Genomic DNA, 12,850 nt, shown 5'->3' on the forward strand with positions numbered 1-12,850 from the left:
GGACTCCTAAATATCAGAACATAACCCATTCATGAGACACTGATCTTCCTTCGAATTTGCCAACTGAGTTGTCTAGTCATTCACTGAACATTTATTTACTGAGCCCTTGCTCTGCACCACGCTCTCTGCTCGTCCTTTTCACACTAGAAGGAAGAGTAGGGGCATGCTAAGAGGAGCTGGGGTCGGAGGACAAGCCGAGCCTTGCAGGAAATGGGAGCTGTTGCTGAGAGGGTCAAAGGCACAGAAGGGCCCAGTGTCCTCAGAGAAAGGAGAGCAGCTTGCCGTGGCTGGACTAAAATGTGCGCTGAATACGGGAGTGGAAGAGGAGTCAAAAATACAAATGGGGTGGAGTCTAAGGCCCTTTCTGCCACACTAAGGAGTTCCGCACCACATGCTGTACATAGTGGAAAACCAACAGATGTGTTTAAGGAAATAAGACGTGATTGACCTTAATATTAGAACCTTGGCAGAAACAAGGTTAGATGGGGGTAGGGAAGGAGAATTGTCAGGGGGCCGCGTTGAGAAGTTCTTTGAAGACCTGAAATGGTGAATCTCGTTACTCCTGAGGTCCTGACGTTATAGACCCGTGAGATCAATACTGTTGCTCCACGTATGTGTCTGAATCCCATTTCCTGCATACATGCGTGTGAACACCGTACTTACAAGCTGACCCAAGCTCATCAGTGCTAAAAATGAAGCTCCTATTACCAGGTCTTCCATTTTGCAGTAGCAAGTGATTAGAACATTAAATGGTTTATATATTACCACGATAAAAAAAGGAAGTGCTTAAGACTTTATAAAACACCATATTTCCTACCAAATCACGGGAGCAGAGGTTCATTTTTCCTTTAGTAATGAAGTTCTCATCTTGAGGTCCAATTCATAAAAAGACATTTACATAGATTAGTGTGGTTTTTCTCTCGCTTCTGCTTTTTTATGAGAAGAGAGAAGGAATAGGGAAGAAATCCAAATCAAATGGAAAATGGAAGCCAAGGCAAAAATAAAATTAAAATCCTCAATGATTGAGGTAGCGAGTAAGGTCGGTGGGGTGATGGGAAGAAAGGAACTCACAAGAGCTTGTAGGAAACATCTCTTTCAAGCACAAATGAAGAGGGATGGACAGGTGACCCACAGAAGACTACAGACCACTTCCTACTTTATAAATAGCAGCTGCCACCTTGTACTGCGTTCCTAAAATAGCTCGCGCCTTGCTGAGGAGAGGGAGGAAGGAGGGTAAGTGTGGAGGTTGTAGAAGTGATAATGAAGAACATCAAAACAGGGATCCTGCGCAGGCGGAGCTGTGACCTGCAGTGACCAGCCGGCCTGGAGCTTAGTCATGGGGACAATACTGCAATTCAACAACCGTTGGGTGAGCCCTTGCTGTGTATAACACGGTGTGCTAAATTCTACACAATTCAAAGAAGAATTAGGGACTTATCATTTAAGAGGCCTGACGAGGCAGGAACAGCAGCACTTGCAATACCGGGCTGGCTAGGAGATGGGTCATGAGACAGAAATCACTGGGCTCTGGGGGTCGGAGGGACAAAGGAAAGCACTTGGAGGATTTAGAGAACCATCATGGAGACATCGCGTGTGAGTCCTTCCCTACTTAAAGGATGAATGGGATTTTTTTTTTTTTTTGGATGAATGGGATTTTAAGAGGCATGAAAGATGGAGGGATATACTGTAGAGGGAGGCTGTGCCCCAAGTGGAGGGTAAAGAGGCACGAACCACAGAGCTCAGGGAAAGAGAACACACGTGGATAGAGCCCAGGGTTTGACTTGAGGGTGGCCAGAGTAGGTGTTTGCTGATTCTTCTAGACTTTTTGAGCTTTCCCACTGGAAAGTTAAGGACATAAAATAGGTATTAGTCCCTCATCAACTCATATAGGGTCAGAAGCATCACCCTTGCCAATACATACTTATTTGGTGAATAAAAAGAAAATACATCTCCCAGAGTCTCAAAGCAGCCTTTAAACTCCTTCCTGCTCCAGCAACCCTCAAGAGCAGGGGAGTTGTTTTTTGGTGGGAAAAATGTCTGTCCTGAGCATTATAGGGACTCCAGCAGCATCTGTGGGCTCTTCCCACTAGATAGAGGGAGTGGGGACTAAAAATTGAGGGATGTTAAAGAAAAGATAAATCTAAGGAGGAAGACATCTTAGAGGCATAACGACAACAACCACTCAATGCCACCTGCCGGTGTCCTAAGGGCTTCATTATGTTGATGAACAACCCTACCTGGAGACCACAGCCCGCTGACTGACTCATGGGAGGCTGTACCCCAGGAGGCCTCGATCCTTATGAACCTCTCACCTCCGTTTTATAGGTGATACAGTTAGGGATCAACGTCATGTAGTTTTTAAGGTTTGAGTCCAAGGTTTGAACCAGGTCATCTGACTCCAACGTCAAGTGGTTGTAACCACTCTGCTGTGCTGTTTATACTGTGAGGCCGCTGATTTGCTAATTCTAAGGAGGAAGTGAAGTTTGGGGAGGTGATGTAATGTCCCCAAAGTCACCCACTTATGTGACTAAAATCTGGGTCTCCTGATTCACCCTTCAAATGTTTTCCTGCCTAGGGATGTGCGCAGAGGGATGGCCTCCTCCCCTGGGAGAACTGTCCTAGGAGCAGGTCGCGGGTGACCGTGGACTCGGCTCCAGAGCAGAAAGCTGTTCCCAATTCAGTGTGGTGCTTGCGTTAAAAGAATGGACTCCTAAAAAAAATAAATAATAGACTAAAAATAATAAATAAATAAATAAATAAATAAATAAATAAACTCCTAAAAATAATAATAATAAATTAAAAATAAATAAATAAAAGAATGGACTCCTAAAAATAATAATAAATTATAAATAAATAAAAGAATGGACTCCTAAAAAATAATAAATTAAAAATAAATAAATAAATAAAAGAATGGACTCCTGAAAGCTACCCGCTGCCACAGCCCCTCTCTCACTTACGTGCCAGTGCACAGGCCATAAAAAGAAATAGAACATTTAGCTGATGTTGGCTTGAACCCGGAAAAATCTAAGGAGGTCCAGGAAGTAGGTAGAAACCTCTGTATTGTTTCCAAAAAAAAAACTTCTAGACCCACTGGATGAAAACTTCCGTAGAATTCGAGTTTCCAAATTCAGGGTGATTCTACCAGAATTCCAACCTCACGCACAAGAGGACACTCCTCGGTTGCGCGGAGTGTTGACACGAGCTGCTTGGATTCTCTCCCACTTGTGCAACCGTGTGGGAGGTCAGATACGCGGGCCCGGCCCGACCCCTGGAGGGGCGGCCGGCCCGCGCGTGGCCGTGCTCCCACCTGCTAGCCTCAGCATCTCAGCCCCCAGGGCCTCAGAGCAGCTCGGCTGTGCTTTGGGCGGAAAAGCGGAAAACAGACAGAAGGCGACAATGATGATCCAGCTCCCCAGGGCCCCTCTGCTCTGGACCCTAGCGGAGGCGGCTGCGCGCCAGGGTGCCCTGAAGTGACCCAAGCACCCAGTCTTACCCCTTCGTGCAGCCGTAGTGAAGGGCCACGAAGCACATCCCGAGCACCAGGACTACCCTGAGCTCGCTACCTGTAGGGCCGCGTCTTACCCACTCTTCACCACGTCCCTATAAAAGGCTGTCGTTGTCGCCCCCATTTTATAGAGGAGGAAACGGGCTCCAGGGTCTCTTGCGGGCTACGTGGCTAGTAGGAGGCGACTGGGGCTAGAACCCCGTCGTGTCAGACTTCGGGACTCGTGTTCCTAACCCCCGTCTGCTGCATGTGACAGAGGCCTACCGTCTACCCGCTGAGCCGCGATGCCGGCCTGACGCGCGCAGGAGAACCAGTGTCACCTTATCCTTGAAGTGCTTACGGTTGGGTTAGGAGAACCGATACGTAGAAGGGTGATCGCAGCACAACTAGAGGAACATAAAGATTGCTCGGGGAGGAGCAGGGCAGAGCCTCCCACCGCTCACGGTCTGTGCGAACACTGGTGTCGTGATTTCCTGTCCCCGTAGTGAAACGTCGCTGTGAGCCACTGAGATCTGTGCGCGCCGAGGACGATAATAGTGTGTCTTACATTCCTGTCTTCAACATCTTTAACCTAGATTTGAGCAATTCTTCAAATTCTTAACAACTTCAAAAGTCACACCGATGAGTCTTCCCTTTCAGTTCCGGAAACATCCCCTCCCGTGGTGCGGTCCGCCTTCCTGTCTCAGCCGCCCAATGCCTAGGGCCCCAGCCCCAGCTCCAGGCTTGCCTTTCCCCAAACCCGCGACGCGCCCATGCTCCAACCCCGAAGCCCCCATTCCCTCACCACCTCCCAGCTCCCTAGCTCATTTCCTCCCGCACCTTGCCAACGAGTGCTGGTGACCCCAAGGTCTCCCAGGCACGGGCCATACTACCCTTTTGCTGTCTCTTGCCTCCTCCTTGTCCCTACTTCACCTTCTCTCTTGCCCAGCTGCAAGTCCGTAACCAACTATGATTTCCGATCATTCCTTCGCTGCCTCCTCAATTCCATCGCCCATGCTCAACACCTCGCCCATGCTTGGCAAAACCTCAACCCAGGCTTCACCCTGGTTAGATGTAGCTCTCCACTGACCCTGCGCTTGTACCCACGTGCTCGGAAAGAGCTCAATACCAACATGCAACAGAAGACAGTCCCCCTTTCCTCCATGGCTGTAAACCTCAAATGGGCGTTAGGGCAAGCCCGTTAGGTCTCCCTCGTCTACGGCCAAGTATGACCTTCTTCTATTCCATCTTATTTCTCGAATCTGCAGTCCCTAAGGCTGCATCTTCACTTTCAGATGATGATCTTAATCTGAAAAACAAAAAAAAAAAAAAAAAAAAAACAGAAACAGCCACAAGAGAACTTCTTCAAGCTCCCGCCACCATACTCCCCACCCCTAGGCGCTCCTAGGTCCCACCTTCCCTCGTGTAGGCTTCTGTGACAGGCCAGCCCCACCCATGGGCACTGGATTCCAGACCCCCCAGGACAGCGCTTCACCCCTGCAGCATTAGGTTCCATCATCATCACCCTAAAGGCAGGCTGGTCTCCTCTGATCCTTCAAGAACCTTTCTTTAATTCCACTTCTCTACAGGAACTGCCTCATTTTTCCTCCCTTCCTTTACCGTAAAGCTCCTTTCAAGGTCTGTATTCCTCTCTCCACTGATTTCCTTTCCTTTCTTTCTTAAATCCACTTCACTTAGACTTTGCCCACATAACTCCACCAATTGACTCTTGATCTACTTGTTAGATCAAAAATAGAAATTCTCGGGCCTCGATTTGCTAACACGTCGGGAGTATTCGACATGATTTCATCCCTCCCTCCTCCTTTCTTCGCTTACTTGACACCACTCTCTCCTTAGCTCCTCTTCGTGGCGCCGACCACTCTTTTCCAGCCCCCGCCCCCGGTTGGCTCCTCGTCTCCCCTGCCTCTCCTTCACTCTCCCTCCATCTACTCTCTGGATGACTTAACCTAATATTGCAGCTTTCCACACCTCTCGTGACCTCACAGCTCCTTACGCTTCTACCCTGGACTCCAGACTCCTCGATCTTACTGCCTGCTCCATATCTCCACCTGGTACCTAAGATGTATCTTAAACTGAACATTTTAAGGCAAACGCCTCTCTTCTCCAAACCCGTTTCGTCCATGCTCGTTTCATCTCAAGACCTCTTCAGTTGCTCAAGACCAACTGTCCTCAGTCCCTGCATCTAGCCCATCAGCAAGACCAGGTGATCTTAAACAAGATCCCAGAACTTGATGCCACCAGTCCTACCGCTAACTGCCTGCGTCTCTCACCCGTCAGTGCAGGCTCCCAGGGTCTACCTTCTGTCCCACTACAGTCTGTTCCCAACGAGATGGCAGAGTGACCCTGGTGAAAGCAGTCAGCTATGATCCCCCTTTTCTCACGACCCACCTCTCATAGAGTAGAAGCCCCAGTCCCTACATGGCCTCCCCATCTTCTGCCACAGCCCGGCTTCCTCTACTGCTCTCTACTTGCTCAGCCAGTGTAGCCACCGGGCCTTCCTCACCATTCCTAGGACCCAGTGGGCATGCTCTGGCTTCAGGGCCTTTCTCATCTACTGCTCCCCTTGCCAAGAACCCTCTTCTTCCAGAATTGCACCTGGAATTCTGTTCTCGGCAAGACGACCACAGCTGTGACTGCAGGTCCTGCCCTTCCTACCCACCCCCCTTCCAACCTGACATGTGCCTTGAACAATCATCTTCCAATAATACACGTTTCTAGGGATCCCTGGGTGGCTCAGCGGTTGAGCATCTGCCTTCGGCCCAGGGCAGGATCCTGGAGTCCTGGGATCGAGTCCCACATCAGGCTCCCTGCATGGAGCCTGCTTCTCCCTCTGCCTGTGTCTCTGCCTCTCTCTCTCTGTGTCTCTCATGAATAAATAAATGAAATCTTTAGAAAATTTTTTAAAAATACACATTTCTAGTTGTACTAATTGTGGCTGTAGAAGAGAATCTCCACGAGGGCACTTTTATTTGCTTTGAGTCCTCAGCACCACGGGTCTGGCATCTGTAGGTATTCAGCAACTATTTCTTAAATGTTGAATGAAGGATAATGTAATTTTAAAATAGGATTTCGATACATTTTTAATTCACTCATCATGTGCTATTGTAAAAAGATATTATTATTTCAAAGCCTAATGAGCCTTTTCATAACCATTCGTGAAAACGTGGTATATTTAAATCACCTAGTAGTAAACACCACCTAGACTTCGAGAACCTGATGAGGTCTAAAATAATGGGGTTTATTCTTCTAAGTGGAATCAAGCCCAGAACCGGCTTCCGTGCTCCCGAGGTCACTCCAAGGAGACCGAGGTGAAGTTTAGAAGGATGACCTGCCCGCCCCCGCTGGGACTGATTCTGTAGATGTCAGAAGTCCTGCCACACCTGCTCGGGGTAGACTCAGGACAACACCTGACTAAGGGCAACCGTGGGTAGGACCGCGAGTTAGCATCTGAGCATTTTTTTTCCTTAGGTTTTTCCTTTTAAAAGTGTTTGCTTTGGTAAATTTACATAATCTTTAATTAGTGCTCACACATTTCCTTAGAAAAGTACATCTAAAGGTGGAACTGTGTGCTCCAGGCCCCTCCTGGGGACAAGAGAACGGGCTCGGTTTGGGGCACGCCATGGGCAAAGGCCGGATGATCCATTAGAGCGGCCGCAGCGCGATCACAGGACCAAAGACTCACCTTGACAGTTTCAGTGAGTGGAGAGTCGTGGCCTCCTGTCACCTGCCGGTCCCCTGAGGCCTCTCCAAGCGGAATCTCTCGGGGGGCAGGCAAGAGGGCCTGGCCGGGGGTGCAGGGAGCCCCCCAAGGCACAGTCCCCCCGCCCGGCAGTGGCCCCGGGGCTGAGGCTGACCCAGGCCCAGAAGGCCGAGCGCTGCGTCCACGCTGCCTGTCGGGGCCCACCTGAGCTCCTGGCCCGTTGGTCTGGGATGTGACCAAACACCCCAGCAGCATCACCCCACTGAACCCTGAGTGGGCAGGTGGCTTCCCCAGGGTGCTGACCTCGCGCTGGTGTCAATCCACAGACGGCCCCTGGCTCGGGGCTTTCTCTCCGTCCTCATGTATTTGTACTTTTATAAATGACAACACTCTTCCTGTGAAAACCCCTGGGAGCCGTAAGGAAGACCATGTACACAAAGGACAGCTTTACACTGCGAGCGATGAAAGGATCGGCAGAGTGCGGACCGCGGGAGGGACAAAGCCAAGGCCTGGGACGCCCACGCAGGAGCCCACGCAGGAGCCCACGCAGGAGCCCACGCAGGAGCCCACCCAGGAGCCCACGCAGGAGCCCACGCAGGAGCCTGCGCCTGCGGGGAGGCTGGGCGGGGACTTGGGCCGCATCCTCCCGGGTGGCCCGGGTGGCCCAGGTGGAGCACACGCCCCGGTGTCCCCTGCTGCCCATGGCCCCGGCCCAGTGGGTTTGGTGTTCCCACCAGCAGCTCCGCGTCACTGCCCACCTCTCCCGAGGACAGTGGGAGAGAGGGAAACCCGGCAGGACTACTGGAAACATCTGCAGGTTTTCTTCTCCTCACGGGCTGTGGCAGCCTGATGGCAGCGGCCGAGGAGTAGGATGGCCCGGGAGCATGTCACGTCGGCTGACAGCCTCGCCTCCCGTGGACACCCGGACGCGCGGAGCCACCAGCGGGCGAGACTCGGAGGACGGCCTTGGAACTGGAGGGACTGGGAGGAGATGGACGGGGACCGGCAGCGTCCCCTCAGCCACTGGCACCACCGGCCTCCTCACCACCTACAGGACTCGGTCACGGGGGACCCAGAGCCGTCCCTCGCACCCTTCCACGCGCCTCATCGCGCCCCTCCTGACCCTCAATTCACCAACTTGCTTATCTGTTGGCCGGTTCCCCCGAAGGAGATGGAGGAGAGCAGAGGGTCAGACCTCGGCATGGGAGCGTGGGGAGGATGCAGCGGGTCTACCCCAGCACAGGACCCCAAGCCCCACCGTAGCCCCCACCCACAAGCCAGCACTGCCCCCTCTCCCCTCCTTGTAGAGGCGACGGCATGGCTCCCCCAAGCCCAGAACCGTTGGAGCAAAGCCTGTGGGAAGGACATAAGGTGAGGGAGCCGAGACGGGAGAAGGTCGAGCCTCTCCTTGGACGGACTCTGCCGGTGCCTGTGGGGCCCCGGGGACTCCTCAAGGCCTGTCTGGCTAGAAGCGCGTCCTCCCGCTGCACTGACAGCTTCTGCGCCCCCGGCCGGGCTGGCTGGAGGCTGCTGCCACTCACGTTGGCTCTCCTTGATCCAAATCTCTTCCCCCCCGACCCCGTCTTTATTTTTGAGGAGTTTTTGTTTCATCCCTCTGGAAATCTAAAAGGCAGGGAAACAGAAACATAGCTAAAATACTCAATAGTACACTTTACTGAAAAAATACTAGAATTCAGTTCTCATACCAGGAATTTCTCTTTCTGGCTCTCGAAGCTGCTGGCACGATGACGGACCCCCCCTAGGCCTCTCTCCCTCCTGGCATGTATACACGCGTAGTCTCCGGAACAGACCTACACCCCCTCATCCAACTACCTCGTCAGAGTCTTGCCTCTAATTCTCACCCCTATGCTCTCAGCAAAAAGTGTCCCAGGAAAGAAAAAATAACAGACTTGCAGCCCGAAAACTTTGTTAGACCATCTCTTAGGCCCCAGATGCCTTCAGCAGGTGACTCCAGAGGACACCCGCACTGTCTGAAGGGCTTTCGTTGGCGGATTTTCAGGCACCTGTGTGTTCCTGCAGGATGGGAATCGGTAGCTTCCTCAGGGGTCAGACTGAAACTGCCCTAACAGTCCAAGTTCCCAGCTCCCCACGAGACCCTCGGCTCTAAGAGCTTCCCTGAGCGGTGGTTCCTGAGCCTCAATGCCTATTGCAGTCTCTAGAAGATTTTTTTTTTAAATATGCAGACCCGGACCCCACTCCAAAAACAAAAGGATCAGACTCTGGGAATTGGAGGCAAGGGCACAGAACCTGTGTGAGAGAATCTAGATTTAAGGCCGTCCCCTCCCACATACTAGAATGGCTAAAACTCAGAACTTGCCAACCTTGCAGAGTTGCTATAAGAAGTAAAAATTAGTTATATGTGCTTAATAAATGTTAGTTTTTAAAACAGCTGACACTGAGGGGGGCACTTGATGGGATGAGCACTGGGTGTTATGCTATATTTGGCAAATTGAGCTCCAATTAAAAAAATAAAAAAAAAATAAAACTGCTGACAAGGTCAATGGAATTCACATTCAGTCAGTACTAGGAATGAGCCAGAAGCCTGAAGACGTCTGGAGATTTAACAAAGGTCCCCAAAAACACTGGTCCTAGATCTGTCTAACCCATTAGTAGCTAATGGATGGATTTTCAAGGCAGTTATAGTACTTTACAATCCATAAGGTGTGTGCATGTGGGTATTACTCCTCACTTATTTGGATTTTAGTCCTCTTAACGGCCATGAAAAGATAATGTCATGCCAACTTTACAGATAAAAAACTTGAGCATAGAAGGGTTAAGTAACATATACAATGTCACACTACTAGTTACCCAACAACCTGGGGAGAACCAACTTGTGCCTCCTACCCCCTGGACGGGTGCCCTTATTCGCTCTACCCCAAGGTGTGTTACCAGTTTCAGAGGCGTATTTCTCACCTTCCCAAATAGAGAAGACTAGAGACTCTATTTTGTGGTTCTTTTTTTAAAATTAATTAATTAATTTATTTATTTATTTTTTTTGTGTGTGTGTGTGTGGTTCTTTCTGCCTCTCACCCAGCTGGACAGTGTCTTACAGTATGGACCCAATCCCTGTTTTGCCTCTGATTCTGCAATTAACTCGTGCAATGGATTTTGCAGAGATCAGTCCTTTTTCCATCATCATAACCCCCAAGTTGGGGCTTGGAAATGTATTTCACGTCACTCTGCATCTCCAGGGCTCTTGATCCTAAGGTTTGCTCAAGTCTCCTTTTCTTAATCATCTACATGGGTGTCTTCTCAAGGCCTGCTAAGCTTTCTGTTGCGGTGTTTCCTTGCTGTTCGCCGTGTGTATAGTCACGATCCAGCAGCTCCTGCCATTCTCCATCTCCCTGGGCAGGTAGAAGGACGCAGAAAAGGTCTGAATTTGGATCCTCAATCTTCTCTCTGTAGGTTAGATAATTTGGAGCAAATTACTTAGCAGTTCTACCCTTTAATTTTCTCATATTGAAACAGAAATAGTTACATACGAATGTTGTTGTGAGAATCAAGAAAGATAACTGAGCAGCATGACTGGCACATAAGTACTTGCACGATGATGGTATCGGCCATCTCTTCCTCTCCTCTATTGTCTTCTCCCCGAAAACTTTTCTATTCTGCAATAGGTAGAACACAACCTTCGAGTATAATTTTATCACTTACCTACTCATATCTTTCCTTCAGCGTCTCCTAAGCAATATCCCCCTCAAGCTCAAACTCTACATTAACATCGTCCAGTAGGAATACAGTGCAGGCCACGAAAGTGAGCCATATACATTATTTTAAGTTTTCTAATGGTCACATTAAAGCAAAGTAAAAAGAAGAGCTAAAACCAATTTTGATGATTTTAATATATCTAAGATGTTACGTTACCACGTAAAAATTAATGAGATATAGTGCAATCTGTTTTATACTAAGTGTTAAAATTCAGGTGTGCAATTTGTACTTACCCTGCATCTTACTTTGGACTCGCCTCATCTCGAGTACATAGTGGCCATATGTGGCTGGTGATGACCATACGGGACAGCCTGGACCTCAGTTTAACCTTCACCCATCAACTGCTTCTCTTTACTAATGACCCTGACTTCATAGAAGGCTTATCGAGCACTGATGAAAAACACTCATCTGCCGTATTCCCCCCTTTTCTTCCCTAAAGAAGTAGATAAATCCTTCATCCATCTGGAAGGCTTGCTCCTTCCTCTTCCTCTTCTTCAGGACTTTGCATGCGGGACAGCTGCTCCAAGGGCGCTGCCTCGGGCCACTTGAGCAGAGGCACAGACTACTGAAGAGACGCCCTTTGAGCAGGTGGAGTAACCTGGGTGGAGAGCAAGGGTGTGATGCAGAGGCCTGGGTCCGGGTCACATTGGCGCCTCGGCCCTGCATGCACTGCCCTTGGCAGATGCGGCCGCTGGCAGAGCTCAGTCCAGTAGCTGTCGGCATCTGAACGCTCGTTGAACAGGCCCCAGTCGGCAATAGTGACACTCTAACCCGTCATAGCCCAGAGGTGACTGCTGTCTGTGACCCCGAGGCGCAGGCCGAGCCCCGCAGGATGGGCCTGTGGTGTCCGTACCCCCGACGGCAGCGAGACCCCAAGTAGCTCTTGCTCCTGCGAGCCGGGCCGCCCGCCGCGCCTGCTGCATCCACCCCGGCCCTACTTCTAAACTAAGAAATTAATATTTGCTACTCCAGTAGCTCACTTGGGCACGACATCATCACACTGCCGTGCAGAGCTGGCACGCGGGCGAGAGGAGCTCCGTCACAGCCATCGGGTGCCTCCTGCGGCCCCTCCTACCTCTGCCTCTGACGGCCGCCAGCCACGGTCTCCTGCTCGGCCAACTGCCGCCTCCTTACATCGGCGTCACTCTGCGGCAACAGCTATGACAGGTAGAAACTGAACGAAGAAAACTTAATTAAGCCTTTAATAGTCCAGTCACGGGGGCACCTGGGGGCTCAGCGGTTGAGCACCTGCCTCCGGCCCAGGGCATGACCCCGGGGTCCCGGGATCGAATCCCATGTCGGGCTCCCGGTGCATGGAACCTGCTTCTCCCTCTGCCTGGGTCTCTGCCTCTCTCTCTCTCTCTCTGTGTGTGACTATCATAAATAAATAAATAAATAAATAAATAAATAAATAAATAAATACCTTAAAAAATAGTTCAGTCAATATTTCCTGAGTAAATTATCCTTTACTCTCTTAAATTAGAGATAAGTGCCACTCAAGTTGCAAGTCAACTTAAATTCTGATTAAAGTGAAAACTCCCCCAAGCTTCGTGAAAAAACACTAACCACCACAACCACATGTTCTTGTGAATTTATGATGATATGTGGTTTAAAACGCCGTTTTAAAAGCCTGTAACCCTAACTAGTGTTCTATAACCAATTTCCATTTCGTTGTGTTAGAGACAGAAACTTTGCTATTCCCACATTTTTGCAAATAGGAAACTATCACTTCTTAGTAATACCTTTTCGTATATGTCTCTAGGTTCATATCTGTATATGGCATATGACTTTTAATTTGTTCATTTTTTTAATAAATTTATTTTTTATTGGTGTTCAATTTGCCAATATACAGAATAACATCCTAATTTGTTCATTTTTAATTGAAAGAACTTTCCCAAAACACAAAGAGGAAGAAA

At 49.8% G+C, this 12,850-nt stretch overlaps 1 protein-coding gene and 1 long non-coding RNA gene across 3 annotated transcripts in view; one reads left to right on the top strand and one right to left on the bottom strand.

Moving 5' to 3' along the window:
- Positions 1-12,850, top strand: part of KCNMB2 (potassium calcium-activated channel subfamily M regulatory beta subunit 2) — a 202,137-nt gene that overhangs the window by 88,150 nt on the left and 101,137 nt on the right. The gene's annotated exons all lie outside the window — the stretch shown is intronic.
- Positions 10,190-12,850, bottom strand: part of LOC140622346 (uncharacterized) — a 217,160-nt gene continuing 214,499 nt past the window's right edge. The window contains exon 8 of the long non-coding RNA XR_012022130.1: positions 10,190-10,625. This is a non-coding gene — a long non-coding RNA (uncharacterized lncRNA). The remainder of the gene's footprint in view (positions 10,626-12,850) is intronic.

This window comes from Canis lupus, chromosome 31 (assembly GCF_048164855.1).
Source record: "Canis lupus baileyi chromosome 31, mCanLup2.hap1, whole genome shotgun sequence".
NCBI lineage: Eukaryota > Metazoa > Chordata > Mammalia > Carnivora > Canidae > Canis > Canis lupus.